The sequence below is a fragment of the Entelurus aequoreus genome, linkage group LG21 (genome assembly GCF_033978785.1).
Source record: "Entelurus aequoreus isolate RoL-2023_Sb linkage group LG21, RoL_Eaeq_v1.1, whole genome shotgun sequence".
Lineage (NCBI taxonomy): Eukaryota > Metazoa > Chordata > Actinopteri > Syngnathiformes > Syngnathidae > Entelurus > Entelurus aequoreus.
Genome location: NC_084751.1, coordinates 392,371 through 405,784, shown reverse-complemented (window position 1 = coordinate 405,784; position 13,414 = coordinate 392,371). Strand labels below are relative to the sequence as shown.

General features: G+C 41.4%; 1 pseudogene; it reads right to left on the bottom strand.

Moving 5' to 3' along the window:
* LOC133639033 (histone-lysine N-methyltransferase SETD1B-A-like) overlaps positions 1–13,414 on the bottom strand; it is a 35,103-nt pseudogene that overhangs the window by 3,767 nt on the left and 17,922 nt on the right.

Genomic DNA, 13,414 nt, shown 5'->3' with positions numbered 1-13,414 from the left:
TATATATATATATATATATATATATATATATATATATATATATGTATATACGTATATATATATATGTATATATATATATATATGTATATACGTATATATATGTATATATGTATATACGTATATATATATATATATATATATATATATATATATATACGTATATATATATATATGTATATATATATATATATATATGTATATACGTATATATATATATATACACGTATATATATATATATGTATATACGTATATATATATGTATATACGTATATATATATGTATATATGTATATACATATATATATATATATATATACGTATATATATATATACTATTATATATATATATGTATATACGTATATATACGTATATATATATATATATATATATATATATATATATATATATATATATATATTTATATATATATATGTGTGTGTGTAATATAATATTTATATTATTGTTCAAATAATTGTAAAATATGTCATATTACGAATTACATATAATAGAGTCAATATGGTGGTAGTGCTGTCATTAATGCTGTGATTAATTCATAAGTCAATCTCTTTTTTAATCTCACCTATAATGCTGTGAAAATCCCAAAATTTGAGTTTTGTTTAATTTAAATTCATTACATTATTATAAAAATACATTTATAAACAAGAAAAGTATTTTTTTCAAAAGACTTCAACAGATGAAGTCTGTTTTATTTACTAAAATAAAAACATCAGGTCCAAATAAAGTGCTGAAGTTAGTAAATTAGTGAATTATATTTATATAGCACTTTTCTCTAGAGATTAAAATATCTTTACACAGTGAAACCCATTATCTACATCTTTAAGTTACATTTACGCCAGTGTGGCTGGCACTGGGAGCAGGTGGGTAAAGTGTCTTGCACAGCAGTGACCAGGATGGCAGAATCGAGGATCGAACCTGGAACCTGGAAACTTCCAAGTTGGTGGCACGCTCTACCCACCGAGCCAAAGTTAAGTTAACACATCAGAAAACAAATGTTGTGCTTGTTGCTTTTCCTCTGCTTAGGAGAATATAAAATACATAAAAAGGAGCGGATCAGGTTCAGATCACACCTGACATTGCCAACTCCGGTTTAGATGAGTTAAGATTCAATAAATGTAAGGGTGTAACTGTACACAAAAATTTCGGTTCGGTACGTACCATGGTTTAGAGGTCACGGTTCGGTTCATTTTCGGTACAGTAAGAAAACAACAAAATATAAATTTTCTGGTTATTTATTTACCAAAATTTGTAAACAATGGCTTTATCCTTTTAACATTGCATTAAAATAGCTGTGTGTGTGATGGATGTGAGCCACCACTAGGCTGATCAGTGCAACAGCAGGCAGTCATGAATGCTAAGCATAACAATAACATACATATACACACAGGGTCCATTGCCAGGGTTAATGCGGTCAACATATATAAAATTAAAACTAAATAAGATAAGGCTCGGAATTGGTTTCTTAACAAAACCTTCCTACATATAAAGTGCAACATTTTCACATATAAAGTGCAACATTAAACTGATTCAAGTTGTTGCTCAGATTAAATAAAATGACAAAACTTTTCTTCTACATACAAAAAGTGCAACTTTAAAAAGTTTCAAGTCAACTCAGCATCAGATTAACTTTTCTTTCCCCCCCCCAGCCTTTAACCCTGGTGACTTTCACTCAATTTTCATGTTTTTTGCCAGAAAAATCAGTTTATCCACATTGTCTGCAGAAAGAGCAGACCTCTTCTACCATCCTAGTCACGACCGTTGTGTCCTTGGGCAAGACACTTCACCCTTGCTCCTGATGGCTGCTGGTTAGCGCCTTACATGGCAGCTCCCGCCATCAGTGTGTGAATGTGTGTGTGAATGGGTGAATGTGGAAATACTGTCAAAGCGCTTTGAGTACCTTGAAGGTAGAAAAGCGCTATACAAGTATAACCCATTTATCATTTATCATTTACCTGCTTGCAGTTACAATGTCTCCAGCTGTGGAAAATACCCTTTCACTGGGCACGGAGCTAGCAGGTATGGCGAGGTAGTGCCTGGCTAACTTGGCAGTAAGAGGATATATGGACTCATTGTTCTTCCACCATAAAAGTGGGTCAAAATCTAGTTTTTAATGCAATATGGTCTTAAATCTGCTGCTATAAAAACATTTGTTATTGCTTTAGCCATGCCTGACTCGCCGAGGAGAAGCTGCTTGAATGCGGTGGGAGCTGTGTTTGTTCGTCTTTCTCTTCGTTGAAGCGATGTTATCCATTGTTGTATCGCACCGCGAAGCCCGAATGTTCCCAAACGGGAGATCTTAACGAGGCAGGAGGGTCTTCCAGCACTGGCTTTTGCATGTTGTAGTAGCCCGGTCGTTGCTAGCATGCCATGTGTTGTGCCTCAGTGTGCATTGTTTACACAACGTGCGGTGCGCTACTTAACATGTCCGTGTGGAAACTCGTTTAGTACACCTCCGAACCGAACCGAACCCCCGTACCGAAACGGTTCAATACAAATACACGTACCGTTACACCCTTAAATAAATGACATACATTTTCACCTTCAACATGTGGATAATCATTTGACTAAAATAAAACCAACGCTTGCAAGATGTCACTAAACATGTATAGAAAAGAAAAGTGCGTCCTTATCGATCAATCAATCAATCAAAGTTTATTTATATAACCCTTAATCATGAGTGTCTCAAAGGGCTGCTCAAGCCACAACGACATCCTCGGCTCAGATCCCACATCAGGGCAAGAAAAAACTCAAGCCTTACCTGTCGGATGTTTTGTCCCACGTATTCTATGACCATCTCGTCTGCGGCGATGGGCTCCAAAGCGAACAGACCCCAGTCGTGGATGTGCGACCTGCAGAATCGGATCTTCTTCTTACGGAACTGAAGGAACGAAAAGCAGGAGATTTGTCAGCATTTTCATTTACTCTCTAAACAAAAACACAATGCTCACCTTCAGCTGGTTGAACTTCAGCAGGTCACTGTCGCACGCGAAAGACGACAACAGGCGCCGCTGTTCGGACCGCCGCTCCGAGCCCGCCCTGGTGGAGACGTGCACTTGTGCGGGGATGCTCATACCCTGCACACAAACTGTCTGTGAAATATCTCTTCATTTATAAACATCGGTCATATTTCTCCACACTAAAGCCCACCTGTGTGTCCATGGGCGGCTCGTCCGACTGCAGCCGCGTGCTCTGAAGGTACTTGATCTTGTCCTTCTTGTCGATCTTGTAGTATCCCTCGCTTCTGGCGCAGCCCGTCATGTGATCCCTCATGCCGTCGTCTCGCCTCTTTTTCTTAATGCGGGGGATGTTGGTGGGTGCATGGAGGTCAAGGAAGGAACTACAGTACATGGACCTGACAACAGTTTCCCAAAAGCTCCCAGGAGGGGGAGGTACTAATAGGTTGTATTCACTTCACCATCATGTCCGGCTCATTAAATATGTCTGTTGTCATAGAGTTCTGGGCGGCATGTTGTCTTTTTCCAAGAAAAATGCACAATGCTTGCATTGTTTTAGGCCCGACCTGGGCAAATTAAGGCACGGGGGCCACATGTGGCCCGTGAAGCTTTTCAATCTGGCCCGCCAGACATTCCCAAATAACTATTTTAGATCTTTAAGATGGAAACTGTAGCTGCCATTATGATGTGCAGGGATGTTTTCAAATGACCGCAAGTCTTGAACTAGACAAAGTATTTCAATTAGAGATGTCCGATAATGGCTTTTTTGCCGATATCCGATATTCTGATATTGTCCAACTCTTAATTACAGATACCGATATCAACCGATACCAGTATATACAGTCGTGGAATTAACACATTATTATTCCTAATTTTGTTGTGATGCCCCGCTGGATGCATTAAACAATGTAACAAGGTTTTCCAAAAAAAAATCAACTCAAGTTATGGGAAAAAAATGCTACCATGGCACTGCTATATTTATTATTGAAGTCACAAAGTGCATTATTTTTTTTAACATGCCTCAAAACAGCAGCTTGGAATTTGGGACATGCTCTACCTGAGAGAGCATGAGGAGGTTGAAGTGGGCGGGGTTGCGGTTGAGGGGGGAGGGAGGGGGGGTAGCGGGGGGTGTATATTGTAGCTTCCCGGAAGAGTTAGTGCTGCAAGGGGTTTTGGGTATTTGTTCTGTTGTGTTACGGTGCGGATGTTCTCCCGAAATGTGTTTGTCATTCTTGTTTGGTGTGGGTTCAGAGTGTTAAAGTTGTTTATACGGCCACCCTCAGTGTATAGCTGTTGACCAAGTATGCTTTGCATTCACTTGTGTGTGTAAAAAGCCGCAGATATTATGTGACTGGGCCAGCACGCAAAGGCTGTGCTTTTAAGGTTTATTGGCGCGCTGTACTTCTCCCTACGTCCGTGCACACAGCGGCGTTGGATTTTACTTTTTCAACCGATACCGATAATTTTGAAACCGATACCGATAATTTCCGATTTTACATTTTAAAGCATTTATCGGCCGATAATATCGGCAGTCCGATGTTATCGGACATCTCTAATTTCAATGGTTGGAATCTGCACTTTTGCATTATATACTAGTTACTATGATAATCTAATTAGTTACTATGGTAACCTAAATGACAACACAAACCTCCAGCACTGTCTCTTCAGCCTCCTATCATCAGGCAGACGATACAGAAGCCTGAAAGCCAGGACTTCGAGACTGACAAACAGTTTCTACCCACAGACCATCAGGCTTGTGAATGCTAACTTGTGAATGCTAGCTCCCCCCGCTACAACCCCCCCTTTTACTTTTATCGTTTGAACAAAAGACAGCTACCATGACCACCCCCGAACTGTGAACTATCACTGTAGACACTTTTCACCTTTGATCACTAAAGACACTTATAACTGCTGCTGTGACCCAATGTCACCTCCATATTTATACTGTTGACTGTGAATCAGAATGTGCAATAATGTTATGTTACTCACTGTGCCTTGTATATAACATTTCTTTTAATTTTAGCTAAGTACTGTGTGACTTGTTGAAGGGTGGACTAGCAAAGTAAGATTTTCATTGTACGACAAACTGTTTAACTGTGCATATGACAATAAACAATCTTGAATCTTAAGTCACAGCAGCTCAGACGAGGCACCAAGCAGTGTGGGTGGGTAGCGTTTCCACAGAGTGCTTCCATAGTGGCCAGCCTAAAATGAGGGTGTCAGGGACAGACGCGGAAGATTTTTACAACAAAGTTCTAAAGCTTAGTGATACATCACATATATCAGATTGTAGGTGGGTTTTTTTTTTTTACCCTTCGCGTTCATATTTTGCTGCGTTTGTTGCATTTTTGTTGCGTTTCGATTGATTGTAAAATATGTCGATCGAGAGGGGGTGTGACGTTCATATGTTGTCAATATTCAGTGTTTTATCGGTCATAGTTAATATTGTAAATCCCACATTCTTTATTTTCATGTACATTCTAAGTGTCTCATTCAGTAAAAAAACATAAAATTCCATTACGTTTTTTAAGGCGGTCTGTCATAAAGTTTTTAGCATTCAATTAGACATTATTGTGAGGATTTGTATTAGTGTTCCTAAAAATCAGTTATACCAGCCCCCAGACACATTTTTTTTCTATAAATTTGGCCTCCCGAGTCAAAATATTTGCCCAGGCCTGGGTTGTATTCACTTCACCATCAATAAATATGCCTGTTGTCATAGTGATCTGGGCAGCATTTTGCCTTTTTTCAAGAAAAATGCCCCATGCTTGCGTTGTTTTAGGCTGTTGGAATCGTTCAAGTCGTGAAAAGGATTAAAGTTTCCTCGGAATTCCTCGAGAGGTAATCAAGTAGGGTGAAAGAGTGCACGATTTTACGAAAAACAACAAGAAAAGTGGCACGCACTCCAGTCCAAGTGAGTAGATCAAGTCGAAAAACGCACACCTTTAGTGATCACTTCGTTTATTTGATATACTTTTAACATTTAGTATTTCCCATTCATGACGTATTATTATTTGTATTTTAGCTTGTTTCGCATTTCTTAAAACGCATTTTTGCTACGGGTGTTTCGTAAAGCACGAACGTGGCGAGTCTAAATAAAATAGATCAAATGGGACCACAATCTAAAAAGGTTAAGCTTTTACCAAAGGCAGCAATCATAAAAGAAGCTTTCAGCACATTCACAATGTTGACATCTATAGTTTTTGTTTTGATAAAGACAGGGAAAAACACGCAAACGGCGCGTGCAACAAAAAGGCAACAAACATGGCAGTAGATGCAAAGTTAAATCATGAAATGCAACCTTGCCCGAGCAAAAACGATGCATATTTATCCAGGAGCGTCTTGATACCAATTTCCTTGACCCAGCCACACATTAAGAAGTCTTAGCCCTACCTGCTTTTCAAGTTTTCATCTGTTCTGTCGTTAAAATGACATCGCACCAGATAGTTTGATATGTCTGGGAACGCGACCGACGGATAATCCTTGATACCGTTATTAGTCTACAAATCTTTTTTTGATAACGTATAGAGCAGGCCTGGGCAATTATTTTGACTCGGGGGCCAAATTTTGAGAAAAAAAATGTGTCTGGGGGCAAGTATATCTGATTTTTAGGAGCACTAATACAAAACCTCACAATAATGTCTGATTGAAAGCTAAAAACGTTATGACAGAGCGCCTTAAAAAACGGAATGGAATTTTTTATTTTTTCACTGAATGAGACACCCAGAATGTACATGAAAATAAAGAATGAGGGATTTACAATATATGAAGGATAAAACACTGAATATTGACAACATATGAACGTCACACCCCCTCTCTATCGACATATTTTACAATCAAACGAAACGCAACAAAAATGCAACAAACACCGCAAAATATGAACGCAAAGGGTAAAAAAAACCCCACCTACAATCTGATATATCACTTAGCTTTAGAACTTTTTTGTAAAAATCTCCTTCAGTGTCTGTCCCTGACACCCACATTTCAGGCTCGCTCTGGAAACACTGTGGAAACGCTCCCCACCCACACTGCTTGGTGCCTCGTCTGAGCTGCTGTGACTTAGATTACCATAGTAACTTATTATATTACCATAGTAACTTATTATATTACCATAGTAACTAGTATATCATGCGAAAGCACAGATTCCAACCATTGAAATACTTTGTATAGTTTTAAGACTTTTGGAAATTTGAAAACATCACTGCACATCATAATGGCAGCTATAGACCGGGCCTTAATTTGCCCAGGTCTGGTATATAGATAGATTCCATGGCATAGTTTGATTTTTCCCCTCATATCTGCTTCTAACGGTAAAATCTACACCCCCAGTAGCCATGTTGGTTTGGTGGCCCACCACTTTGTTTACTTCCGTTCAAAAGTCATGTGACGGAATACAACCTATTGATGTTATGTACAATGGAATAATCAAACAAGGTGAAAGGATATAAGGATGGTTGACCCAGAGTGTGTCGTTGAGCCAGTCGTTGCCGTTATCCTGCTGCAGCATCTTGTCGTACGTGACCTGCAGCAGCCGGACGTCCTCCTCGTCGATGCCGCCGTTCCAGATGTCGTACAAGATGGTCATCTCCTCGAAGTCGCTGCGCCGTGAGAAGTACGAGCGTGTCGGCGTGGTGACGGGCGACAGGCTGTCGAGCAACAGCTCCTCCCAGTTGCGCCGCGCCCTCCTGGCGGGCTTCATGGGCACGGGGAGGTCCTCTTCGTAAGAGTGGAAGCCGTCTTCGGCTTCAGGCAGCAGCGTCTGAGGCTCTCTCGTGCTGAAGTCTGGACTCGGGTCATAGGGGGATTTGGAGGACATGTCCTGCATGGCGACGTCCACGGCCGCAGTGGGGATCTTTTTTCCTTTGGGTCGTCCGGGTTTACGCTTGGACGAGATGCTGTCGAACACGTCGGAATCCTCCCCTGTGAGGCCGGCTGGAGGCTCCGCCGATAGGCTGGCTGCATGTTCGGTACCTGTTGATAAGGCTTGGTTAGGTAAGAGGCTGATGGGCGGCTCCTTAAATTGAGGCCTATCGTCCAGGCTCTCAGAGGAGATCTTCCGATTAAAAGGAAGCGCAGAGGGGTCGGGGAAGACAGGGGTGAAAGTTAAGTCTTTACCAGGAGTGCGAGGGACTCCGGCGCTAAGGACAGGAGACTGTGCAGGGTAGGAAAAGGGACTGCCAGGAATGTGAGGGGAGCTGAGCATTAGGCTGCTCCCCGTCAGCGGGGCGTCACTACCTGGGGTGTTGGGCACCGTGTCCGTGCTCTGGGACTTGCCCAGACTCCTGGCCCGCTCCATCAGGTCCCTGCCCGGCGTCCGGGGAATGTCCTCGTCCGTGGGGAGTCGGGCCCGTTGAGAGAGGTCTGGCAGAGGAGCGGAGGGCGGGTGGAGGAGCGAGCGACCTTCTACTGTCGGGTGAGGCGGGAGAGGTAGGTGCATTAAAGAGGCGGAGGCGGACCTGGGTGCGGCTGTTTTGGAATCAGGTTGGGACAGGGCTAATCGGCCCGGCTGAATGGCAACCTCCTCAGGCTCTGCTTTACCTTTGGGTTTGCTCTCCTGGTCACTGTCAGGCAGGGCACCTGCTGGCGTGGAAGGCCGGAGCGTCTCCTCAGGTTCATACTTCACGGTTTCCTCTTTGACTAAAAACCAAAATGTTTCAATCAAAACGTTTATTAAAGTGAGTTCTAATTTAGGAGGGAACACTTACCCGGAACACCTTTAGGAGAAGGTGGCTTCAGGTCCTCTGGTACCTCGTCTTTAGGACTTGGAGGTCTGCGTTTAAGTTTGCTGCTTATCTCCTCCATAGCGTTTGTGGTCGCCTCCTCAGGAGGACTCAGCGGCTTGGAGTCCAACTCCTTTTTTTCTTCCTCGTCAGAGGACGAGGATGAAGACGAGGACGAGGACGAAGAAGTCTTGGACACTTTCCCCTCATCATCCTTTTCCACCTCCGAGTCCTCTTCTTCCGAGCTCAACTCATCCTCGGAGGAGTCCGAACTTGCCGACGAGGAGTCTGAGCTGCTTTTGGATGACACTGAACTTGCGGACTCTGTGGGAAATGAAGCAAAAAGCCAGGAAAGCTTTGTAAATAAAATAAAATAAAGCAGGCTTTGCTACACATCTTAAAATGAAGCTCAGAACAGTGTCATTTATGAGTTAGCTACGGTTGAGGCAGCTGAGAGTTTGATAATTGAGTAAAATGTTAGCACCAGGGGTGTCCTGATACAATATTAGTATCGGTTCGATATCAGCAAAAAACATATATCGAATTATATCGCCTGACATCTAAAATCTCCAACATTAGCTCTGATACAAACAGTCCTGCACTCCTAACCTGAACCCTTGTGCAAAGCTGGACAGCCAGTTAAAGTCTAAGTCCTCCAATATAATGTTTTATTAACAAATCTTACCAAGACTATTTTGACTTGTTCCATTGGCAGAAGTTATTTTTGCTTGTAAAGACATTATATTTAAGCTTTAAAATATACGTGATCTTAAAATTAGCAATCAAACTTATTACTTACTAGTATTGTGAAGTTTTGTGTCTTGTTTGGACAAACTTGTGATGCTCAAAGGTAGTATTTTTTTCCTCAGAATTTAGATTGCCAAAAAACGAGTTCTTATGTCTCACTGAAAAAAATACTATTCATGGGATTGTGACTTGTAGTAGGTTTGTTTGGATAATTTGACTACAAATTAGAAATACAGTATATACTTGGTGAGATTGTGAGTTTTTCCAGTGTACGTTTTAATGAAAAATGGCCAAACGATCGGCACATTTCTAGGAATATTTGTCCTTAAATAGCAGTCTAAAACACACAATCTGTCTTAAACAAGTGTCAAATAATTAAGTTGCATACTACAAAGGATTTGAGGGTAGGAGTGTGTTACAAAGTATCCAGTAACAAACGTGTTTGGATCAAGTTACTGCGTCATGAGCATTATTGTGACCACTATTAACACTCCACTTCAAAAGCATTCATTTGTCATGAGGTTAATGTTTTTTATACCTACGATTGTTTTAATTTCACTTGATGGAGCCTTTTCAAACATTCCACACTACAATATAATAAAAGTTTGTATTTTGATTTGTGCTGATATTGTATCGGACTATTATTGACATTGTATGAGAAAATTAAAAAGTTGTATTGGGACTAGGGTTGTACAGTATACCGGTACTAGTATAGTATCGCGGTACTAATGAATCAAAAACGGTACTATACTCTGTTTGAAAAGTACCGGTTCGTCATATTTTATTTTATTTTTTTACAGGCACGTCGTGACATTGCTGGTCTTACGAACAGAGGAGCATGTAAGGCAGCGCACAATCACAGAGTACTTACAAGCAGACACAGTGTGTAGACAGAAAAGGGAGAACGGATGCATTTTGGCTTAAAAACTAAAGATGAAGGTGAAGTTATACGACTGAAACACCCACAGGAAGATGTGCTTTAAAACATGGCTAGCTAGTTAGCGGCTAATGTCCATCCGCAATCGGCAGTGTTTTAGCTTCTTCTCAATCACTAATCCTCGCCTCCATGGCGACAAAGAAAGTAAGTATTTTACACGTAGCATTATCACTGGAGGACGAGGAATAGCTAAACATGCTTCACTACACACTGTAGGAGGATACGATAGCTCACCGGCTTCACAATGTAAACAAATGCCATGGGTGGATCTACACCTGACATCCACTTTAATGATACCAAGTACAAGAGTGTATCTAGTCGATACTACTATGATTACATAAATATTTTTTATTGTCACTTTTTCCTTTTTAATTCATATTATATTCATAAACTCAGGAAATACGTCCCTGCACACATGAGAACTTAAATTATGACCAATGTATGATCCTGTAACTACCTGGTATCGGATCGATACTTAAATTTGTGGTATCATCCAAAACGAAGGTAAAGTATCCAAACAACAAAAGAATAAGTGAATATTACATTTTAACAGAAGTGTAGATAGAACATGTTAAACAGAAAATAACCAGATATTAACAGTAAATGAACAAGTAGATTAATAACAATTTTCACAGCTTGTCCTTTATAATGTTGACAAAATAATAGAATGATAAATGACACTATATGTTAGTGCATACGTCAGCAGACTAATTAGATTTGATTGCAATAAGAAACATACGTTTAATGTACACAAAGTATTTTTGTTAAAATAAAGCCAATAATGCCATTTTTTGTGGTGCCCTTTGTTTAGAAAAGTATCGAAATACATTTTGGTACCGGTACCAAAATATAGGTATCGAGACAACCCTAATTGGGACACCAGGAGTTAGCACTACAGCTCACATAGCTTCGATAGTGAGGAGAAGAGGTGTCCAATAATGGCTTTTTTTGCAGATATCCGATATTGTCCAACTCTTAATTACCGATTCCGATATCAACTGATACCGATATATACAGTTGTGGAATTAACACATTATTATGCCTAATTTTGTTGTGATGCCCCGCTGGATGCATTAAACAATGTAACAAGGTTTTCCAAAATAAATCAACTCCAGTTATGGAAAAAAATGCCAACATGGCACTGCCATATTTATTATTGAAGTCACAAAGTGCATTATTTTTTTTTTAACATGCCTCAAAACAGCAGCTTGGAATTTGGGACATGCTCTCCCTGAGAGAGCATGAGGAGGTTGAGGTGGGCGGGGTTGGGATTGAGGTGGGGGGGTAGAGGGTAGCGGGGGTTGTATATTGTAGCGTCCCGGAAGAGTTAGTGCTGCAAGGGGTTCTAGGTATTTGTTCTGTTGTGTTTATGTTGTGTTACGGTGCAGATGTTTTCCCGAAATGTGTTTGTCTTTCTTGTTTGGTGTGGGTTCACAGTGTGGCGCATATTTGTAACAATGTTAAAGTTGTTTATACGGTCACCCTCAGTGTGACCTGTATGGCTGTTGACCAAGTATGCCTTGCATTCACTTGTGTGAGTGAAAAGCCATATACAGTATATTATGTGACTGGCCTGGCATACAAAGGCAGTGCTTTTAAGGTTTATTGGCGCTCTGTACTCCTCCCTATGTCCGTGTACGCAGCGGCGTTTTAAAAAGTCATACATTTTACTTTTTGAAACCGATACCAATAATTTTGAAACCATAACATTTTACTTTTTGAAACCGATACCAATAATTTTGAAACCGATACCGATAATTTCCCACATTACATTTTAAAGCATTTATCCTCTCTAGTGGAGGATACTGAAGCTGCACTAAAAGAGGGAAAAACAGCATTTATAGAAAATGTGTGAAAGCATCTTGTAAACAAAGTACCGGCATCTGAGGAATCTGACGATGCACTCTCACTGGGACATTCTCTGCCACCGTCCTCGCCGCTCTGCAAAAACAAAAAGAGTACATGAACAATGTGTCAGGTGTACCAAGCCGCGCCATCTTAAGTAAGTGGTGCACTTTGCTTGGTGACAGCCGGTCAGCGGCTCTCTTTCGTCAGGCTCCTCCTCTCGGTCGCCCAGACTCCTCCTCTTCCAGAGGTGTCCACCTCCACCTCCCGCCTCTGCTGTCAACGCCAGCGCGGAATGTCTTCGCTTGGCGCGGATACCGTCGGGCACATTTTGGAGTTGTCCAAGGGGAGCTCCCGCGGGTCTCTCTCGCGTCTGACGGAGACGAACAGCGAAAACATGAACAGGTGTGGACGCACATCGATTATCAACATTGATTGGAGAAGGGGGGGGGTTACCCTCATCCTCCAGCTCGTCTTCCAATGGAGTGGAGGGTCGCGCTCGTTTGTTCTCACCCCGCGGTGACAGCTTCAGGTGGGTCCTTCCTTTTGACCTGCACACAGCGTTTGAACGGTTAACACCAAAATCTGCGGCCATGTTGGCCAGCGATAACAAGCTCCTTAGACTTAAGACCTTGAATGACGGCAACCGGATGGCTCCTCGCAACCCGATCCCAGGCCCATTCCCTCGTAGCCGAGCACCTCGCCCTTGTTCCAGTTCTCGAGCAGCTTGAACCTATGGTCTCTTTAGGCTTAGGTCTTTCTTCTTCCTTCCCCTCACGACCTTTGATTGAGTCAAGGATGCCTGGGAAAACATGTCAAGTTTAATTATTTCTAAGACTCTTTTATTGCTTTTACATACAGTACAGGCCTAAAGTTTGGAGACACCTCTCACTCAATGGCTTTTCCTTATTTCATGATATTGACATTGTAGATTGTCACTGAAGGCATCAAAAGTGGCCTTGTGGTTAGAGTGTCCACCCTGAGATCGGTATGTCGTGAGTTCAAACCCCCGGCGAGTCATACAAAGACTATGAAAATGGGACCCATTACCTCCCTGCTTGGCACTCAGCATCAAGGGTTGAAAAGATAATGTCACTTAAAAAGTCCCTTTTACACAAAAGGGACAATAAGTTTAAGTGTGTTATGAGCACTAAGTCTATCAACTGTCTCTTTTGACAGAAGAGATCTACTT